This window comes from Podarcis melisellensis (genome assembly GCF_964234715.1).
Source record: "Podarcis melisellensis genome assembly, chromosome: 7".
Taxonomy (NCBI): domain Eukaryota; kingdom Metazoa; phylum Chordata; class Lepidosauria; order Squamata; family Lacertidae; genus Podarcis; species Podarcis melisellensis.
The window spans coordinates 39,147,185-39,167,905 of NC_138539.1; the positions used below are offsets into that span (position 1 = coordinate 39,147,185).

At 41.2% G+C, this 20,721-nt stretch overlaps 1 protein-coding gene and 1 long non-coding RNA gene across 22 annotated transcripts in view; one reads left to right on the forward strand and one right to left on the reverse strand.

Moving 5' to 3' along the window:
* The window catches only part of LOC309373448, a 39,278-nt gene extending 27,697 nt beyond the window's left edge, over positions 1 to 11,581 (reverse strand). For 6 of the 11 annotated variants that reach the window (XR_014170031.1, XR_014170032.1, XR_014170033.1 and 3 more), the window contains exons 1-4: positions 11,424 to 11,581; positions 10,235 to 10,483; positions 8,891 to 8,982; positions 6,086 to 6,176 (exon numbers count right to left, since the gene is read on the reverse strand). This is a non-coding gene — a long non-coding RNA (uncharacterized lncRNA). Of the gene's footprint in view, positions 1 to 2,643; positions 2,694 to 6,085; positions 6,177 to 8,890; positions 8,983 to 10,234; positions 10,484 to 11,423 lie in introns of all 11 variants that reach the window. The other 5 variants (XR_014170028.1, XR_014170029.1, XR_014170030.1 and 2 more) reach the window with 3 other exon arrangements.
* A 213-nt stretch (positions 11,582 to 11,794) lies between these two features.
* Positions 11,795 to 20,721, forward strand: part of PCMTD1 (protein-L-isoaspartate (D-aspartate) O-methyltransferase domain containing 1) — a 32,218-nt gene continuing 23,291 nt past the window's right edge. For 3 of the 11 annotated variants that reach the window (XM_081917594.1, XM_081917597.1, XM_081917600.1), the window contains exons 1-2: positions 16,270 to 16,370; positions 18,376 to 18,412. The gene's annotated coding sequence lies outside the window, so the exon portion shown is untranslated. Of the gene's footprint in view, positions 12,082 to 12,338; positions 12,489 to 16,269; positions 16,371 to 18,375; positions 18,413 to 20,721 lie in introns of those variants that run through there. The other 8 variants (XM_081917593.1, XM_081917598.1, XM_081917591.1 and 5 more) reach the window with 5 other exon arrangements.

A 20,721-nucleotide genomic window follows, 5' to 3' on the forward strand; every position in this document is an offset into this window, starting at 1 on the left:
ACTCAAGATATCCCTCAAGTAATTAAGGAACAAAAGAAGAAAAGGCACACTAGCCTGGGAACTTCCTCTCTGCCCAGAACATTGGAGGCTATACACCACACCCCCTCAACAGTATTTATAGGAACTCAAACACTGAGATCCTGCTCTGTTCCAGTAACAAGAAGCCGAAAGCACCAGCCTGAAGATGACGAGTGAGACCTCGTCGAAACGTCGCCTAGACACCCCAACTTTTACACGGGAAGACACCCGAGGACACCAAAACCTGCATTCCTGTACCCGTGAAAATCTACGAAAGCAAACATCTATCTATCTATCTATGATAGAAAATATAAAAAAGGGGCCAAGTTGACTCTGAAGGGCTTAGCCACCTGCTTCGGTCTGCCACAAACTCACAACAAACACTTGTTTTTTGGCAACACAGCCATAGTCTTCAAACCTTCATCAACTATGGTAAGCAAAGGAACTCCTAGTACCCTAGTATTATTATACTGGGAACTCCTGACACTCCTAGTATTATTCCTGCATTGATGCAGGTTGAACTAGATGACCCTTGGGGTCCCTTCCAACTCTATGATTCCATAATTCTATTCCATCAGTCAATAGCAGATCTCCTGAAGGTCATGTCTCAACTATGGGAGCAAACACAAGAGTTATGATCCACTGGATCTCTAGCCAATTCTCAGTGCATCCATGTCATACTGCCATAAGCTTCACATTCCAGCTCAGCTGGAGATACAGCAGCATAACTCACTCACAAAGACAGGGTTCAGGAAGTTTTTAAATGCACAATATGGTGTCAGAAGTTGCCACATACAAGAATCAATGAGAGTAAATCAAACGAATGAAGTCCACCATTTTGCAGGCCATTCTGTTTTATAAGCCTGGAAGAAATGGGTTGCAGAAGACACATTTCACCAGCTGCCATTGCCAAGCTGTAATGAAGCTTAACAGAGACCCACAACAAACACTGGCTAGCCTCATTAAGTTCTGTTAGAGGAAGTGAAGCTGAAATATTGAAGAAACCAATGAGAATTCAAACAAGTCTAATGAGAATGTCAGTTAACAAACAAGGCAACTGATGGATGGAGAGAAATGCTAGGGGAAATGTCCAAGTTTTACAAAGAAGAAAATAGTGCTGAGACAAAGGTCTGCTTTTCACTTTGACAGTAATGATTTTGAGAGGCTAAATTCACCAAAAGGAAGTAATGCTACCTTTTTTATGTATGTTCACAGCCCTTAAACAGAAGTTTACAGGAGATATCGAAAGGAATGCAGTGATGGTGCTTAATGTCAATAAGCAGGGAGCTCCAAAGTACAGCTGCTGTCACACTAAAGGCATGAATCCTTACAAATGCAGAATGGTTATTTTGTGGTGCTTGTTCCACAGATTGGAAGGATCAAATAGGCACAGATGGGGTATCACAATCTCTTAAATAAACTGGTTCCAAACCCTTTAGTATGTATGTACAGTGGTACCTCTGGATGCAAACGGGATCCGTTCCGGAGCCCTGTTCGCATCCTGAAGCGAACGTAACACGCGACTGCATGTCTGCGCAGGTTGTGTTTCGCCGCTTCTGCACATGTGTGTGACATCATTTTGAGCGTTTGCACATGCAGCAAAACCCGGAAGTAACACACTCTGTTACTTCCAAGTCGCCGCGGAGCGCAACTTGAAAATGCTTAACCTGAAGCGTATTCATCCCGAAGTATGACTGTATGTATGTATGTATGGGACTTCCAAGCAAGTGTCTTATTAGGATGTATGATGAAAGTCAAATGTGTACCTCAACTTCATCCAAACTCGACTAACCTTAGAAGCCACATACCTCTATACACCCCCCCCCACACCCCTAGACACTTGTAAATCTGAACTAAATCCCAGCAGCTAGATATAATGTGACTGGACTGAGTTATCTGTCAGGCTGAGTTAGCTAAACTGTAGAAGCTCATATAAAACTGGTGTGGCAAGCGAGAGACATAACTGGTTTACCTGGAGTGAGATTTCATAAGCAACAGCTGACTTTATCAGATGCCTAGAGTGAACTAAGAAGGTGAGTGAGTGTACAGTCTTGCACAAGGGGATACAGTACACCAAGGCTAATATAGCGAGAATCAATGAGAGTAAAGGCATCTGATTATGAGAAATTTATATGAGAAATTTATAAAAATCAGATTCTAAACCAAAAGTGATGGAAAGTGATGTTCTTTTACTAAATAGATGCTAATTCAAAGTGCAAAGGTAAAAGGAAGTTAGGGTGCAATCACATAGCATCATAAAGCTTATTACATGTTAATAGAAAGACTTGTTATTACTATGGTTTATGGAAATAATAATTGCTCCTAAAAGTTTACCAGATCTACTATCACACAAGCAGGGGATTTTAAATAAAGAAAACTACACTTTAATATCAGCACTTTGCCCATCTTATATCCTAATAAAACAATAAGGTAGAGTGTATTTTCTATTCTTTATCACCTTCTCTCTTTAATTTCCCAGCTTCATTACAAATAACTTTGACTAAGTGTCTTTTCCCTTAAAGCAAAATGTTTAGCAACATTTCATAGAGGTAAAGACAAACAGCTGCTGTTTTAGAAACCCTATCATAGACATGTTATCAACACCTGGATTGCTAATTGACTTACACTCTCTGATGTTTGTCTTTCAAATAAAACAAGATGTTACATTTCTCCTGCTGTAAAAGATGGAAAGTGAAGTCTAGGTGGGTTCCCATGAGGAAAGACACAGCGATAACAGCAAGAACCTTTATTGAACTACATAGTTGTGAAACAAGGGCAAAGTAACTGCTTATATACATTCCTGAAAGCCTGGGCCACTCCCACTCCCAATGTGATTGGCTGCCTAAACTTCCAAGTTGCGAATCACGACTCAGAGTTCAAGGGCCAATGGCAGAGACCCAAATTCTGAAATGATCTGTGATTGGACATCATGTATTGAATCAGAACACAGGAGCTCAGAATCCTTAGTCCAGACTCAATACTCAGCTCATCACACTGGTCAAAGTGTGATGTAGTATCAACAATAAATGGTGGGCCCAAGTCTAATAGGTTATGGGCCAACTGGGGACAACATGGTACATGATGCACTAGCAGTTTGAGGGGACAATTTATGTCAGGAGCAAGAGAGAAGGCCTTAATCTTGCTCTTCCTTTTCAAGCTAAGCACAATACTGTAGTTGCTTATACACAATTAACATCAAATTCCATTTAGCCCTACGAGATTTGTTGTGGCACAAGCTTTCATTGACTAGAGCCCACTTATAGCACAATAAACCTGTTAGTCTTGAAGGCTCCACTAGACTCTTTTTGTATCTCTTCGGTGTAACAGACGAGCATTCTACCCCTATGGGATCTGTCAACTTGAACTTGCTCTTCCTTCCTGAATCTTCACTGACTCAATACAAGAATTGCCTCAAACTATGTTGTCAAGTTGCAGTATATTATAAACAGATACACAGAGCACAGGCTTTAAAAAAAACCTAAACATTTCTCTTCACCTTGCCTTTAATCTAACTTTTCACTTAGAAATCATTACGTATAAAGGAAAACTGCAATGCCAATCATGACTCCACAGTGCTTTTCCATTACGTTTTCCCTCAGCTTCCTTGAAATACATTCTGTCATTGTTATACTTTCCTTAAGAGGAACAGGAACAATATAGATCATATCTGAAAGCTCTTAAACATATTTTCTATACATTACAAACCTGTTCACAAGAAATTCTTCTAGATTCAGGTTTCTACATTAAAATAATAATAATACTTCATTGTCGTCACTGCATCTATACAGACTTGTCCAACGAAACTGCTCTAAATAGTGAGAGGGCTTTTACATCAGGGACCTCTTAGGAGTGGGGAGAAACACCTGGTGGCCTGTCATGACTGTTTTGCTAGCAAGACAGCTGAGATGAATTCGGGCTTTGCCTCTACCATGGCATCAAGGTCAAAGCCAAGCCAAAGAACTTTGCCCTAAATTGCTCTACACAATTTCTACAGTAGAAATATATGAAGGATGTATTTCTTCCAAAATGAAGACACATAAATACTTTTCTGATTCACAGGGGTGTTGCAATTTGCCTGGTGGAGTTGAGAGGATAAAAACCTGGATTTTTCTTTACCCACCCTTTTTACCTGTGCTGTCTCAGGCCCTCAAGTCTGACTTGAAAAGGCTCCATAGATAATATACCTAAAGTAGACTTGAAATGAGCAACAGTGGAGAACTGGCTGTTCCTACTCTTCAAGAATACATCCAAGAGAATTGCCTCCTACTATTAGCAGGAGCCTGTGATCTAAATATATCAAGAAACTGCTGTAGAACTGAAAACCTAAGAGCCACTTACTATGGACAGGTGGAATTTTAAAGAGTTGTGTTTTGGAACTTCTCAGACAAAGCAAGGAAATTTCACGTTGCAAGTGGAGAAATTCTACACCACTTTGCTGCTACCCTGTCCACCTGCCCCCCCCCCCGTCACCTTGGATGTTCTCACCCTGAAGGAAGCCCCCAACCATAACTTGGTGCAACTTTCTCATCCTGGCTCAACTGGGCTAAGCTGGCTGAGTTGAGACCAGTGGAACCTACACTGGCACAACCCCTGAAAAATGAACATTCCAGGGCAAGGATAGAGCAAGGACCCAGTTGCAGGGACTTCTGCAGGATCCTAACTCAGTCACATCACCTCACAAGCTGGCAGAACTTGCATGGGCAAAAAGGATGGTTTAAGTCCAACTCATTGTAAAGGCTTGCTTTCCCTCAAGCAGGTTTACTGGTTCAGTCTGCATTAGGTCTGCTCCTGAACAGAGTTGTGATCTGGTGTACCTTACACTAGCTCAGCTTAAGCCGGCATAAGTTACGCAGGATTCTCATACTTGGAATTGCTCCCTAGGGCTAAGCTATTACATTATTTACAAACTACAGCACAAATTATTAACTCCTTGAACCAGCGCCACAGTGATTAATATGTTTCTTTCATTGTAGTGCTCAGAATGTTTCAAGTAGACTTCTGATTTGAAAAGTGACTTGTAAAAATAGCTCTTCCATACTAAGCCAATGTGCTTCCCGAGTAATTAAGTGAAAAACTAAGATTCTTCTGCCTATCAGGTCTGCTAAAACACCACCACTATTTCCAAGTTGTGCAGCATCAACCAATTCCAGTTACAACAGAGACAGATTTTCAGCTATGAGCTCATTGTTGCTTTTGAAGTTAAACCAGAGAATATTATACTGTAACCAATGTGAGGCCCAAAGAACTATTATTCCAGGATGTGGTATGAACTGCAACCAAGAGGCAGACAAAATAAGACTTCAAGTTCTTACACTATGAATGACTCTGACAGTGTCAGTGTGTATGTTATCCTCACAATGATCCTGTGAGGTAGATCAAGCTGAGAGACACTAACTGACCTGAGGTCCCCACAGTGAGCTTCATGTGTGAGGGGCGGTTTTAACCAATCTTAGACTAGCATACTAAACCACTAAGTAGTTTATGTTTGCTAAAGGCTTGATGGGGATTAAAGAGCAATACAGTCCTTGGTCATTGGCTCACACAATCTATGGGGAGATCCACACAACACATAAATAGTACATTCAATGCACATTTAAGGCAGATGGCTTCCTCAAAATTAACTGGGAAGTGTAGTTTGTTAATAGTGCTGGGCACTAGAGCTCTATGAAGGGTAGACTATAGTTTCCAGGATTACTTATGTGATTTAAATGCATGGTGTGGCTCTGCCCTAACAGATATGGTACAAAAGCGGCAGGGGTGGGGAGAAGAATGAGGAAAGCAAGCAAATCCCGATCCCAATAACTGAAGTTACAACAATAATATGTGACATTTCTCTTTTTCATCTATTCTAAAATAATTTTTGTTTTTGGTTCTGCACTTTATCCTGAGACTCCTGCCATTTTAACTACTATTTTGAGATCAGGCAATTTCAGAGGCTGCTGTATGATTCACCCAGTAAAAGGATCTTATTGTGTCCTAAGGCACAAAACACATGAAATGGAGGGAACATGTTGGACAGGTCAATTGACATAATATTCCTGTTTAATTGCTGAAGCTTACTATTCACCTGTTCTCTAGATCTTTGGCCTTCTTGGTTAGTAAAAACTGCCAGGGCAGGTTAGAGGTGCAGGACTTCAGAGGTAGTATTTTATTCTTATCTACATAAAATATAAACTGTATGTTAGCAATAAAGGTCAGAGCTTTTTTAATCAAAATATAATTAAAATGAGCAGTTCCAAGGATTGTTTTAAAGTGTGTTTTTGTGTGTGTGTGTGTGTGTGTGTGTGTGTGCGTGCGTGCGTGCATGTCAACTATAAATATATGGGTAGATTGGCCTAAACAAAAAAGTTTTGAGCAGGCACTGAAGACAGTACAGCTTTGTGGCTGAATGTGAATTTGAATATGGCTCTTCTATGTCTAAATCCAGCACTCTAACCACTACACAAATCTCTCTGTCTCTCTTGTCATGTCTGAAGCCACACTGATAGATCACAGTGACGACAGTCATACTGGGAAAATACATATTCCACTGCAGGTGACATACTCCACTGAAGGAAACAAAATATGCTTGAAGTATTCGTTTGATATAAGTTTCTATATCAATGCATTCAAGTTAAAACGTGGAAGTTAGGTGGGGTTAGTTGCTTTGTTTTTGTTCTGTTAAGCAAAACCTTTGAAATATTTAGTATTAAAAATACTCCTTTGGTTTTCCACCAAGGGTTCCATGACCCAGATTTGATTGGAAAGCTACTACTGTATTAGAACAATGATTCACTTTGGAAAAAAATCTGGTATAAAGTTTATGAAGAAACTAGTTTAACAATTCTAAACAGTGTTCGACAGGAATTAGAGCTGCATTGTTTTGAAAATGACGGGACCTCTTTTAAGGTAAACAAAGGATGCTCTTGCCAGCTCTGTTCTATGATCTAATATAAAAAGACTCTCTGTCATGTTTGCTTCATTATCTTTTCTCAGGGCTGCTTTACACATTATTATTTTTTAAACTATAATTTATTGCATTTATTTGTTGCCTAAAATGTCTCAAGGCAACTTACAATTGTAAAAGTATACAGAATATTAAATTGAAAACAGCATCAAAAAGTGCTCACCTTGCATCCTACGCATGAGTTTTGGCTTGTGCATAGTAGAGGTTTATTGTATAACCAACTTACATCATATATCTGTGAGGTTGACTCATACATTTCTTTCAAAAAAAAATCCTTCCAGTAGCACCTTAAAGACCAACTAAGTTAGTTCTTGGTATGAGCTTTCATGCACACGAAAGCTCATACCAAGAACTACCGGTAACTTAGTTGGTCTTTAAGGTGCTACTGGAAGGATTTTTTTTTGTTTTGACTATGGCAGACCAACACGGCTACCTATCTGTAACATTTCTTTCACTTTATGTGCCTTGCAAAGAAACACTGCAGAAAGCTGTTCCCAGTAAGGTAAAGGTAAAGGGACCCCTGACCATTAGGTCTAGTCGTGACCGACTCTGGGGTTGCGGCGCTCATCTCGCCTTATTGGCCGAGGGAGCCGGTGTACAGCTTCCGGGTCATGTGGCATGCATGACTAAGCTGCTTCCGGTGAACCAGAGCAGCACACGGAACCGCCGTTTGCCTTCCCGCCGGAGCGGTACCTATTTATCTACTTGCACTTTGACGTGCTTTCGAACTGCTAGGTTGGCAGGAGCAGGGACCGAGCAACGGGAGCTCACCCCGTCATGGAGATTTGAACCGCCTTCTGATCAGCAAGTCTTAGGCTTTGTGGTTTAACCCACAGCGCCACCCACATCCCTGCTGTTCCCAGAACATGTATTAAATGTGAAATAAATAGAACCTCACACACTAGAATGAACACAGCAGGTGTATGCAAATCTGTAGTACCTGACTGTTATTGCATGATGGCAAATTTTGATAATGTCATAGGTGGAAATGTTGTCCAAGTACACACACTTTTTAGATATAATGCTGTCCTGATAGATAAACCAAAATATTATTTCTACATTGACCCAATGACAATCAGAGTAATATTAGGTCAACCTGGTAATTAAACCAAGTATTATTTATTCATTAGCCAAATGGCATTCAGAACAATGTAAGAACTTTTTCAATGAAGAGCAGTAATGCATTAAAGCCTTTCAGTCTAACCAAACCTAGTTAAACCAAGTACTACTATTTCAAGTGATTACTATAGGGTTCAACTAACAGCCTCGTTATCATCCTTTTAAGGTTGTTATTTGGTTAGCCTTTACAGTTTTACAGGAATTGATTTTTTCCCCCCTTAGGAAAACATAGTATTTAGTATTTATAGATGTGACTTCCTACAGTCAACATTATTCCTTTGCCTCCCTCTCAGTGGCTTGCCCTCAATATTCAATGCTGGGTGTCCTTGTTTCTCATTTTGCTAATGTAATCAAATGTGTGTGTTTGTGGATTATGAAGACTCCTATCCCCATCCTTATTACCTGCTAGTCATAATGGAAATTAAGAATAAGCAGCAGCAGCTTTTTCCCCTTTTGTGAGGCAGCAGTACAAGTCCTTAAGTCCAGCCTCTTGAAAGACAGGTTATTGGCTCTTTCTCAGTACAAAGAAACCTTCAGGCTACTGGTGAGATTAGAGCTCTAACATTATGTTAAGACCTGCTCCTGCTTGTCAGAATTTCATACGCTGCTGCTGCTACTAAGCATGCATGCAGAAATTTGGTAAACATCTTAAAATAAGAGACAAATGTCCTCTCATATTATATTAGAATCTGCTACTAGTTAAAGGGATATTTATTAGTAACATCAGATGAAGGAAACCTAAAGGAAAGGTATGGCTTGTCTCACTGCACTGAACAAAACTAAGGATACAATCCTAACTCCACTTACCTGGGAGTAAGCACCACTGAATTTAGTAGAACTTTGGAGTAGATATGGTTAAGATCGCTTTGCAGATTATCCAGATAGGCGATGCCACTCTGCTAAGCAGGAGAAACAGACATAAGAAAAGAGAAAATAATGTTTGAGGGACCAATGTGGTGAAAACTGAGGAAATAAAATATATTGAGAGTGGTTTGTACCATTGGCAAAGTGCTTACAATAGAGTATGATAGAAGAAAGGAATTTGGCTGCTGAAGTATCACACAGCCTGTATGGCAGTTCATATTGTTACACACCACCCCAAACTCTGAGTGGTGAGAGACTTCAGGGGTTCCAAATGCGTACCCAGGGTTCGGTTTTCTTGGAATTAGGATCAGCTCAGACTGTGGTGTCTTTAGGTTTTATCTACACATATATACAACCTGAACACAAGACAGGCTGTGGTGACAGTGATGGCCAGCGAATGAGTGCTGATTTTAATCTCTGGAATACAGACATTAACCAAAGGAGTGTTGTTTTTCAATGTAAATAAGTTTAAAATGATTTTTTAAGTACGTCTGCTTCTTCATGTGGATGTGGCATATGTTAAGTTTGCTCTCTGGTCTTTGACTGAAATAAAGATTGTATCAATCAATCAATGGAGGGACAGACACCAATAGCACTCCAATAGATCTTACTTTCCCATTTGGTTTACAGGGGTGCCCAAATATCCAGCACGGAGTATTTGTATTTGTGCCTCCAGCTTCCAGCCTGCTTCCAGTCACTCACATACAACATTGTCTATTGATCTCCTACATAGTAGCTACTGTAGGTGAGTGGGGCAGGAGAAAGGCCCATCCATTTGTTCTATGGCACAGAGCAACTTATTTGGTTGTGCTAAATCATGATACATAACTAGCCAGCCAAATCCTTTACCTGGACAGCGGAACTGGTTTGGCCAGCTTCCCCTCATACATTTTACCCTCACAGATACAGGGTCCCCAGTTTGGAAGGGAAACCAGGGTTTTATCCAGACTAACCCTCCAAACTTATAACACTATTTTCTCATGGGGGAACCCTGTGGATGGAGCCACAAAGAAGTGTAGGCCAGAACATGGACACTGAATCAATTGTTTCTTACAGTGATTTCTCTTAATGCAATCAGTGGATCATTTTTTCATGCAATTCATTGTCAGAAGCCAATATATGCCAATACATGCTATTTTATTATTAATTTAGATTTTGAATATCCGTATAGCACAACAACAAAATCATTGCAGTTTACATAGTAAAATTGGGCAACAATTAAAACTTCCTAAATTCAAAAAGGTTTTATTTCAGTTTTATCTGCACTGTTCCTTGAAGAGGACATACCTTGAATCTTGTAGGGTTCTTCAGGAAGATGGAAGCAGTGTCTCCTGGCTCCTGGAACTCTTGGTGGAAAAGGCTCTTCGAGGACTTGTGGTATAAAATATTCTCCCGCAAGCCTCATTGGTGTTGTTGCTTCACTACATCTTCAACAGACACAGGGGTATACCATAGGAAACCGGGGCCTTTTCTCCTTTATTCAGGCATGGAATTATTTAATTCATCCTTTTTCAGCTAAAACAGCTCTGAAAGCAACTTACAAAGAGGAAAACACACCATTGTTACCTTTACATTTCTTACCATTAGGGATGAGAACCTATACCTCATTCTATACATTTATTCTGTGGGTATGCTCAGCTGTTTTCCAACCCTCCTGAGTTCTTCTTTAACAGATTTGCTAAATTTAATTCCAGAATTATAGCACCTTTCTCCCCTATGCCATACTAATATGTAATCATACATTGATAAAACCCCACAAAAGTAATCTCAATGTGATTTTACAGCATGCGTAATTGCATCTAGACAGCTTTCATGCTGTTCAACTGTTATGTACATGTCATTCTGTATATTGGTAACCAACCCTCTCCACCCAGTTTTGATACAGCTGTAAGCAGTAACAGAAAGGTTGCTTATTTTTACTGTTTCAACAAAGCACACAAGTGGTTTATTATTAGTAAAACAATCCATTCAACTAGGTATTGCATGTAAATGTGCATAAATTCTGTGTCCTTTTTGATGACCCATTTCTTGGTGACATAAGTGGCTACCCTTTCCAGTCTTCATTTCACTTTTGTTGCTGTTCATAATTAGAGTAGGCAAATAGTAGATTTCTATTCAGGTGCACAAGGGTCATGTGGCGCAGCCATTCTGCACTAATTATAATCTTCTGTTAAAGTGTGTGGCTTCAGTTTTTTGAAAAAAACGGCAGCAGTAAATACATAAATCAAACCCATGATTATTTTTCTGCTACACATATAAAGAGAGCGAAAGCTTTGCATATTTAACTTCTGCTTATAAGTCTTCTGTTAAAGATATGGACTAGAGGAGTGCAAAACATGGCAGGGAAAAGTGAAAATAGGAGGAAGCCTCCCCAGTACTCTTCCGTTTTAGGAGTAAGGTAAGAATGAAAACACTTATTATTTGAAAGCAGAAAATAAATCCCTTTCTTTGTGATTCAAAACTAAACCTTCCCTACGGGTGAAATCGGATACGTCGCCCTATTTTTCACAGCCAGCCGCTCGCTCCCCTTACAATCAGAAACGCTGCACAGCCTGACAGACCGGCCGAAAAAAAACCCAACAATTCCTCCAGAGCAGGAGCTGCGATTGGTCGCTCAGCCCTTGACTGCAGCGGCAGCTCGACGTGGCTCTCTCGCCGCCCCATTGGCCGCCGAGTTGCGGGGCGGAGCCACCGCTCGTTCTGCGTCGGAGACCAAACAAACCCGGCGCCCAGTCCGAAGGGAAAGGAGGCGGGGCTCGCAGGCCCTCGGCTGTAAATGCGATCACGTGACGCCACTGTTTACATCCTCTCAGCTGTTTGGCTCTTTTTCGCCTTCTCTCTCGCTCCCCGCCCCCCTCCGCCTCTCGCAGCAACACAAACAGTCGGGACCCGCGGCGGCGCGTGAAGGGGGCGGAGAGTGGCTGACCCTGAAGAGCGCCTGCCCTCGCCCACCCTTCGCCCTCCTCAGCCACCCCGTTGGCCGTCTGAAAACAAGCTCCCTTTTACCCCCCCCCTCCGCCCCCTGAGAAGTGGGCGCCTGAGGGCTTTCCTTCCCCGGCCCCGCTTCCCTCAAACTCACGCCAAAGCTTCCCTCTCCCTTTCCCCCTTCGGGAGCCAGAGGACACTGCGGAAGGGTGAGTGTCTGGTGGTGGACTCACGGGGGGCGGCGCGGGCGAGTGAGAGGGGCAGTTGCTGGGGAAGAAGAGCAACGGCGGGGGCCGCCGAGGCGCTTATGGCGTCGCCGACGTCGGGGCTGGAGCCCAATGTCCCGGCTAGTGATTCTGCGCCCGCATTTCCTCCCCCGCCCCCCCTCGCGTCCGGCACGAAGGCCGTTGAGAAGTCCAGCGGCGCGAGACCAACTGTCCGCGCACCACTCGCCTGCCCCCCCCCCCGCCAGCGGAGCGCTCGTTGCGTTGGCACTTCTTGACGCGGGAAGGCCCGTGTTGGGGAAAGCGGGTGGGTGAGAGCAGGAGAGCGCAAAAGGGACTTGGAGGCGCTTCCTGCTTTCTCCTTCCCTGCGCAGTTAAAGCAGCACGGCTAGGTGGGTTGGTTTTTTAATTTACATCTATATATATATATATCGGGAAGCGCAAGTGCTTCCCTTGTTTAATTTGGGATCCTGAGACCGGTCGGGATGTTGGTGGGGGGAGAGAGAGGGGCAAATAATGTTCGCCGGCAGCTCTCTCGCAACCTTCTTCCCTCCCCAACGCGGTTCTAGCAATGAAACGAGGCGGGCCTTTCTGCTCTCCGTGCTTTTGCCTCGGAGCCGGGGCTATAAAAGGATAAACAAGTTGGTGGAGTCTCCGCCGACGCTGCCGTCTGTCTGCTCCTCTCCTTGCTCTGCCTTTTTGGCCGCCAGTTGGCTTCGTTTTGAAGAGGTGCCAAAGAGGAAGAGGAGAGCAAATGAGCCGCTCCACAATAAAGAGGCGGAGGGCGCCAGAGTCGCCTCGTCACAAGGTTGATGGGGGGGGGGGGGAGAGAGAGAGAAGCAGCGTCATTTGTGTTCCCTCCATTCCAAAATTGTTCCCTACAAATCATCCCTTCCCTACCCGAGTTAAAAGAAGCCACGCTTGGCCTTAACGTCTCTGACGACACGGGCCAGGAAAATGTACGCGTCAATACATTTCTCAGGCTTGGACGTGCCACCAGGCACTCTGTTGTGTTTGTTGCAACAAGCTGGCATGGCTCCTCCTCAGGAACTTGTCACATTTTCCTTCTGTTTACACTGAAGGTTCTGCATTGAACGCTGGAGGGGGAGAGGCAAGGGGGCTTGACTGCTGGAGAGGCGCTTGCCATTTGCTCTCTTGTTTCTATTTTGGCTGGAAGGAAGAAAGAGGGCGGCCCCTGTGCATGGTTTACAGAGACTTGCCTCTAGCTCTTTGCTCTCACTTGTGGGCTTCCTGCATTTTTGCTCCCTCCTTTGTGTGCACAGTTAGGTGCTCAGAAAGTCTCTGTGTCTGGCTCCACGGTAGAGGAAGAAGTCTTTTTTTGCTCGTTGTTTGTAACGCAGCAAAGCAACACAGTGCCTGGCTTTTGCTATCTCCTCTTTGGTGTGTTTGCCAAAGGAAAGGACCTCTTGTGATGGCTTCTGTTGACCTTGAGGCAAAAGCTAAGAGATAAATATCGAAAGGGAGTCAAGAATCTGTGATTGCAGAATGTGGCCTCCCATTCAATTTGTGATTACTGGCTAGTCTCCTGGTCTGACCTAGTTCAGAGCCATTTATATTTGCTCATTGTAGTACTGACTGGAGTTGTACAACACTGATATTTGGAAATATGAAATACCACGTGTTATTTTTAAGTAAGATAAAAACAAACCACTCAGCACTGCTTTTACATTTCATCTAAGAAGAGTAAAACATTGGATGCAAAACATTTTTTTCTGCCTCAAATTCATATTTATTTTATTTGAAGCATTTATTTGAAGCCTTAAAAGGTTCTCATAGTGGCTTACAAAAATAAGTACTGAGAGGTATGCTGCTGTCAGACTTTAATACAGTACACAACAGAAAAGTATATTGTGGCAAGGGTGTACAAAGCAAACTCAGGGAGCTATAGTTCTTAGTTACAAAGTTCTTTATAACTGTTAATTCTAGAGGACTAGGTAGGTGAAAGAAGCTTCCCTTAGTTCTTTCTCTGGCCAATGAATGGAGCCAGGTTGGTTTTTCTCTTGCAGCCTTCCAGTGACTTGTGGTTTACTGGTCAGTGGAGCATGTGCTGCCTACCAGTTGCAGTCCCTGGGTAAGGGGAAATTGAGTTGCCTTTAGCAAATATTGTTAGATTTGGTGCCAAAGTAAAATACCTAATGTTGTACTTGTCACTATAGAACAAATTAAACCTGACTTCTTATTTTGCTGAAGGTCTGTTCATTACCGCAGAAGTGGCCTGATTGTATTCTTTCTTCATATGCCAGTAGCAGCTTATGGTAGTTGTTGGTACCTAATAGAAGGTGTGCAAAACATGTGACAATATTAACAAGCTTGCTTTGTCATGTTCCAGACAGAAGAGGTACATGAAGGGCCTGAGGGTAAAACATCCCTGAAGAAATTGGGGGGAAGAGGCAACATAGCAATGATATATACACTCTTGGCTACCAAAAAGCATTGTCGTCCCCGCCCCCCCCCCCACCATAACCTCACTTCTGATAACAACCCCACATTATCCATGCATGGAACAGTGTGATTAATACTAATGGTATTCCTGCTGTAGAACTTAGATCATATCAAGTTCACATTACCTTCTTCCTAGCCCAATGCCTAGGTGAACAGTGGCATGCCTAAAGTCACAAGTTAGTGTTGCCATATTTCAAAGAGTGAAAATCTGGACACAAAAGTTGAGCTTTGAAATTGTTAAAATCAACATGCAGGGAGGAAGAATATGAATATGAATTTTAAGTTTCCATTTTGAAATTCATACGCTTTCTGAACGAACTTGTATACAAGTTATAGTAAGTAAAAACATACTGGTTTGCAACCAGTTGAACCATTTGTACAGCTGGGTGCATAATCATAACTTCATTTCTCTTTTGTCTGATATGGTTGGTAGAAGAGAAGGGGGTAAGGGACAGTCACCTCAGCTTCTCTGTTGAATTCAGTGAGATAATTTTACATCACCTATCTGGTTGGCATACTATTACACTGGCTCCAGGTGCAGGACTGACGTTGGAAATGAGTGTAGGATTCTAGCTAAGCTTTTTGTTTGTTCCCTTCCACACTCCCGTTTTGACCACGTTTTCTTCTTGTGCTGGCATTGCCAGCATAGTAGTTGTGTCAGTGTTGTTATACTGCTGGCAAGACAGTAATATTACACTGGTGTGAATACACTATACCAGCATAATGTCTTGCTGGTGCAGCAGAATTTAATAGTAATTCTATCCCTGCCCAGCAGATATAACTTGATGATAGGATGTCTCTGTTTAGTCTTTTGTTTTTTAAAATGTTGCTTAGTTTAAGGCCTAGTACTGCAAGTGCCTTTTTATGCAGTTTTTCAAGGTCTTGATGAGTTTCATTTTAAGTTTTCCTCTGTATAGTATCTGTGAATATTTGAAGGCATTTAGACAAGATTGCCTTTTTTGCAAACAAAAGAAGTGAGGAGAAAAAAATGTTTCCAATTGTGTTTAAATATATAGCTAGAAATTAAAGTTTCAAATGCCAGGAATGTGGTCTTCTGTTATTTTTAGACTTGACCTCACTTGCATTTTCTCATGATGCAGTAATTACAGCTAAACAAACCTGAAGTCATGTCTGAGAATTTGCTAGTTTTACATAATTCACAATCAAATGTCTTAATTCCAGCAGTATTTATAAATATAAAATGCCATAAACAAAGTACTAAATAATTATAAAAATTATCGGTTTATCTTAAAATGTTTAAACCACTGAATAGGTATTTCATATTTTTTTAAGTCTTCAAGAAACTCCTGTAAATTAGCAATGAGGTTGTCTGCTGCTTCTCTGCTGGAAGAGTGTTCCACAGCATGGGACTGGCAGCATGAAATGCCCAATTTCTAGTGGAGGCCAGTTTGACTTCTGAAACATAGGGGGAAACTAACAGCACTGTTCTAGGTGATCTTGATGATCAAATCAGAATATAAGGGCTCAAGCGGTCATTAAGGTATCCTGGACACAAGGTGTCCAGGGCTTTGCATTGCAAGGGGATGGACTAGATTACCCTGGAGTCCCTTCCAACTCTACAGTTCTATGATTCTCCTATTGAACCTGGCCTGGTAGCATATGGGCAGGCAGTGCAGATCTTTTTACAGAGGTGTAACATGCTTTTGGCCATCTGCCCCCTTCAGTTTAGGCACTGTATTTTACACTAGCTGGAGCTTCTGGATGATGCTTAACCTGTCCGCACAGACCACATTGAAGCAATCTTGTTTTTCCATCACTAGTCTATCATGGTCCAGATAGCTGGTGTACAGGTAAGTGTTGCTCATGGCCACACCGGTCAGTTTGTCACTTAATGACAAAGTTGTGTCTAGGTTAGTAAGGCAGGAATAACTTTGCAGAAACTATGTTGAATATTCTTCGAACTTGTCCTTCTATACAGTATGCTTGTTAATTTCATCTTCAATCATGCTTGCCAACTAGTTTTCCCAGAAACAAAGTTCTGCCATAATTTCCTGGATCCTCCTAGATACCTTTTAAAAATTAGTTTGACTTTGACTACCTTCTAGTTCTCCAGTACAAAAGTTGATATTGGGGACAAGTCAGGTCAGTGTTCACAATGAGAATTTTGGGTTTAAAGGCAGGCAATGGGCAGCTCCTCATTTAGTTTCTTGATGAGAGAAGTGTGTGTCATCAGTAGGAGAATAGGCCTCCAGATTCCTGCTACTGAGAATGGCTGCCTTGAACTATTGGGCTTGGCTGGGGGCATCTAACCATTCAAGCTGAAGAAGTTGCCCATCTCTGAGCTATATGAATGGATGGGCACAGTGTGTTAATAATGATTGCTGTTCTTGTTATCTCTGGAAACTAGTACAGTGGTACCTCGTTTTGAGTCCAGGATCCGTTCCAGAGCCCTGGACGCTGGATCAAAGGGACGCTCGACAGAGTGTTGCTCTGTGCACACGTGCAGAGCAGATTTGTGCTTCTGCGCAAGTGGCAAACCTGGAAGTAACCTGTTCCGGTACTTCCAGGTTTGCTTCGGACGTTCCACGTAATGGACGACCGACAGGGCGGACATAAAACGAGGTACCACTGTAATATAATAGTTTTGTCTGCTTCTGGGTAGAAATCAGTAAAATAGTAAAGGTACAAATAAAGCTGTTTAAAGATGCATGACAAGAGATATAGAGACTTCATATTTCACAGTCTTAAGTTTTGAAATAGTTTTAGGAATATTAACATTAAACAATGTTTAATGTAATGACAGATGCATGACTTAATATATTATTAATAAATGAGGCTGTATCACCCTGTCTTTGACCAATAATAGATAATAGAAGAAGCAAAACAAGTCATTGTCACAACAGTAAATGATGATGTCAATAAGCCTTTAGTAATGCCCCCCGATGGAAGGCTTTCCAATAATTCATTGGTTCTTAAGGGCTGGCCCAGTTTATGAAAACACATGCATTTTACAATCTGACTATAACAACTGCTTTATTAATTGTGGTTTGTAGTTGCTTTTTACAGTCATATGAACTAATTTTTCTCTGACTATGGAACTAAAGCAGTTGCATATCAGAAAAATGCTTAAAATAATGTGTTTATTTTTACTTCCCCTTGTGTGCCATGAATGTATACTTAAAAGCTTTGGGAATAATAATAATTATTACTGTTAAATTTGAATTCCACACTTCATCCAAAGATCCCCAGGGCAGTTCACAAGAGAAAAATACAAATGAGAATACAAAATACACAGTAAAACAAAAATAAACCAATAACCCCCCTCCTACAAACACATTTTAAAAGCCATATAATGTTAATCAATTAGAATGTAATTAATTCTGCTCCCTCTCTCTCTTTAGTTTATAATATAGAGAGTCAGCAATATTTGATTATTCATCCCTGAAGGTTATCTGTACAATAGCAATATTGTTGGATGGTAAATTTATTATTTACAGTATTGCTACATCATGCTTTTTAAAAGCCTCTTGAGTAACTTCTGAATGGTATTTCTGAGCCTCATACAAAAGCCATATAAATTCTGGGATCAAACTAAATAGTGCAAAGTTGTACTAAATATGTACTGCTTACTATTTTTGAGAAGTATGGAATAGTTATTCAAGTTTATTTAGGCTGTTATCCTAACTGCCCTTGACAGTTTTATATTGAATTCTATGTGAGTTCCTTCTGAATGAACGTTAATAGACTCTGAATGTGTAATCAAAACATGTATTTGACCAACTGTGTTACTCTGGATTGTTGTTGGTTTTTTTATTTTAAAAAAATCCCTCATTTTCCTCCCCTATCTCTCCACAGCAATTTACAATGCAGTTGTAACTGTGCCTACTCAGAAGTAAGTCCTATTGAATTCAAAGGAACTCCCAGGTAAATAAGGTTAGGATTTCAGCCTAAATATTTGAGAATCCCAAGGAGTTTCCATTGCAAATTCATGCCATTAAATATGTGTTTAGTTCACAGAGTTGCTCTCAGGTAGATCGTTTCTATTTCTGTGTGTGTGTGTGTGTGTGTGTTTCTTCTTTATCTGCAATATATATCAGTCATAAGCAGTGATTCATAAACAGCTGATTTTTTTGTTTTGTTTTGTTTTTACAATCCCACCTCCCACAGAGGCACCAAATGTCTATTTAATTACATTTAACTTTTAAGTCATTTCAGGGTGTGTGTGTTTTTTTTAAATGTCTCATTCCACAAATTGTCATGTGTTCTCAAAGGTTGGATCATTTCTATTTCTTGCTCTGCCTGAAGCAAGCAAAGGAGGAACTTTAGAAGGTGGGTTTGGAGCAGTATGGATCATAACACATGTATACTTGTCCACCTACCCACATAACCTTTCTCCTGCTGCTACACAGTACAGTAGATGCATTTTGTTTCCTGTGGAAATGGAGGGGGATCTGCTCTATTTGTCAGTAGTCCTTGTGAGATGTGTGTGTGTGTGTGAGAGAGAGAGAGAGAGAGAGAGAGAGAGCGCAGTGTTTGAAACTCCCATTGTTCTAGGCGCATTTTGCGACAGGGAACTTCATTATCGCAAGTAGTTTCTGAGCTCTGACCGCAGTACTGCACCTAAAATTTCAGATTAAAACTGCAGAGTGGAAGGAAAGGAGGGACTTTTTCTGCCTCCCCACTTCCAGCTAATTTCTGAAGACTAGAGAGGAGACCCTCTTAAGAATATTAGGGGGGTGGGCAGAGGAATGACTAGACCATGTGAAAAATGAACGTAATGTTTTAGCAGCAGTTCATTCATTTTCAGCTTTGTATTCTTGTTATAAAAAAGCACACCTAGACTTTCCGTTGTTGTGCCCATAACCTAGTTTTAAGTGCCATTTAGCTCCTAGCTTTCATATCTGTTTCTAACAGTGTGTGTGAGTGTGTGTGAGAGAGTGCTAGAGAGGCATTCCAGTGAAATACATTGTTAAATGTGGGGTTTATTTTAATTTTTTGACTGAAATACGTTAGATTAGGCATGTTTTCTCCACATGCTGTCATTTGTGGGCTTTGCAATATGTGCCATTTGATTTCAACAGTATCTAAATCCTGTTTGGTGAACGTTAACAGCACATCATTCCTACTCAGTTAATTTTGGTGTTGGTGGTCATGGTGATGAACTGGTGAGCATCTGACTATGTGTGCAAATGCATCTTTTAATCTGTGTTAATAAATGAGTCCAGGAATAATATTGGTTCTTTTTTTATAAAAAAAAACAACCTCTAATTTACAACACCTAACCAGCAACTAGAAGATGAAAGTTTTTATTAACAGAACTTTTTAAATATAGGGAGAAAATTTTTGAACTGCATTTTTCCCTCTAAACATCTGCAGCTAGATAAGAGAACACATTCACAGATTCAAGAAGTGTATGACACAATGCTATCATAAGTTAACAGTTAAAAGAATATTGGATATACTTAGCCCAAATTGCTTATCTGGTAGGAAGAATTGTAGTACTAAGAATATCAATATTCACTACAGGATATAAACTTTTGGGCTAACTATTCAACAAAAGAGGATGACTTGTATAAAACCATATTGACTTCTTAATGGGAAGATTTAAAAAGTCATTTACCAATGATAACTTCCATGAATGAGTGGTGATTTGAATCTCATGCACAGTACTAATCACAAGTACTATTGTATGAAAGTGTACCAGTCTAGTGGGCACTATAATAAATGTACAGAATATGTCATTCTGTGGTTTTCCCCATAGTGCAGGAGAGGCAGATAGCACTGCAAGATTGGACTTTATATCATTGGCAGGGCTGTTTGTCCGTAAATTCATGTACATTTCTCAAAGCTAGTGGGTAAACTTGTATATGCTGCAAATGATTTAGTCTGAGGTGGGGAACCTCCCGATTTGGCCCAACAGGCCATCCCCCCCACCTTCTCCCTGTGTCGTCAGGTGTGGGGCAGGTAGAGACACAACTGGATTAGTTGTATGAGTAGGGTTACATGCAGAAAACTCTAGTATATGGCTAATTGCTGGAGAAAGCAGGCTTGAACTTGCTGTCCAACCCACCTATCCATCAACTGATGCCATTATGACACCCTCTTGTCAAAGTTGACCTGCAGTGGTGGGGGGAGGTAAAGATCTATCCATCAAGCCAAAAAGGATCCTCGCCCCACTTCAGTTCATCATTAAGTGGTTTT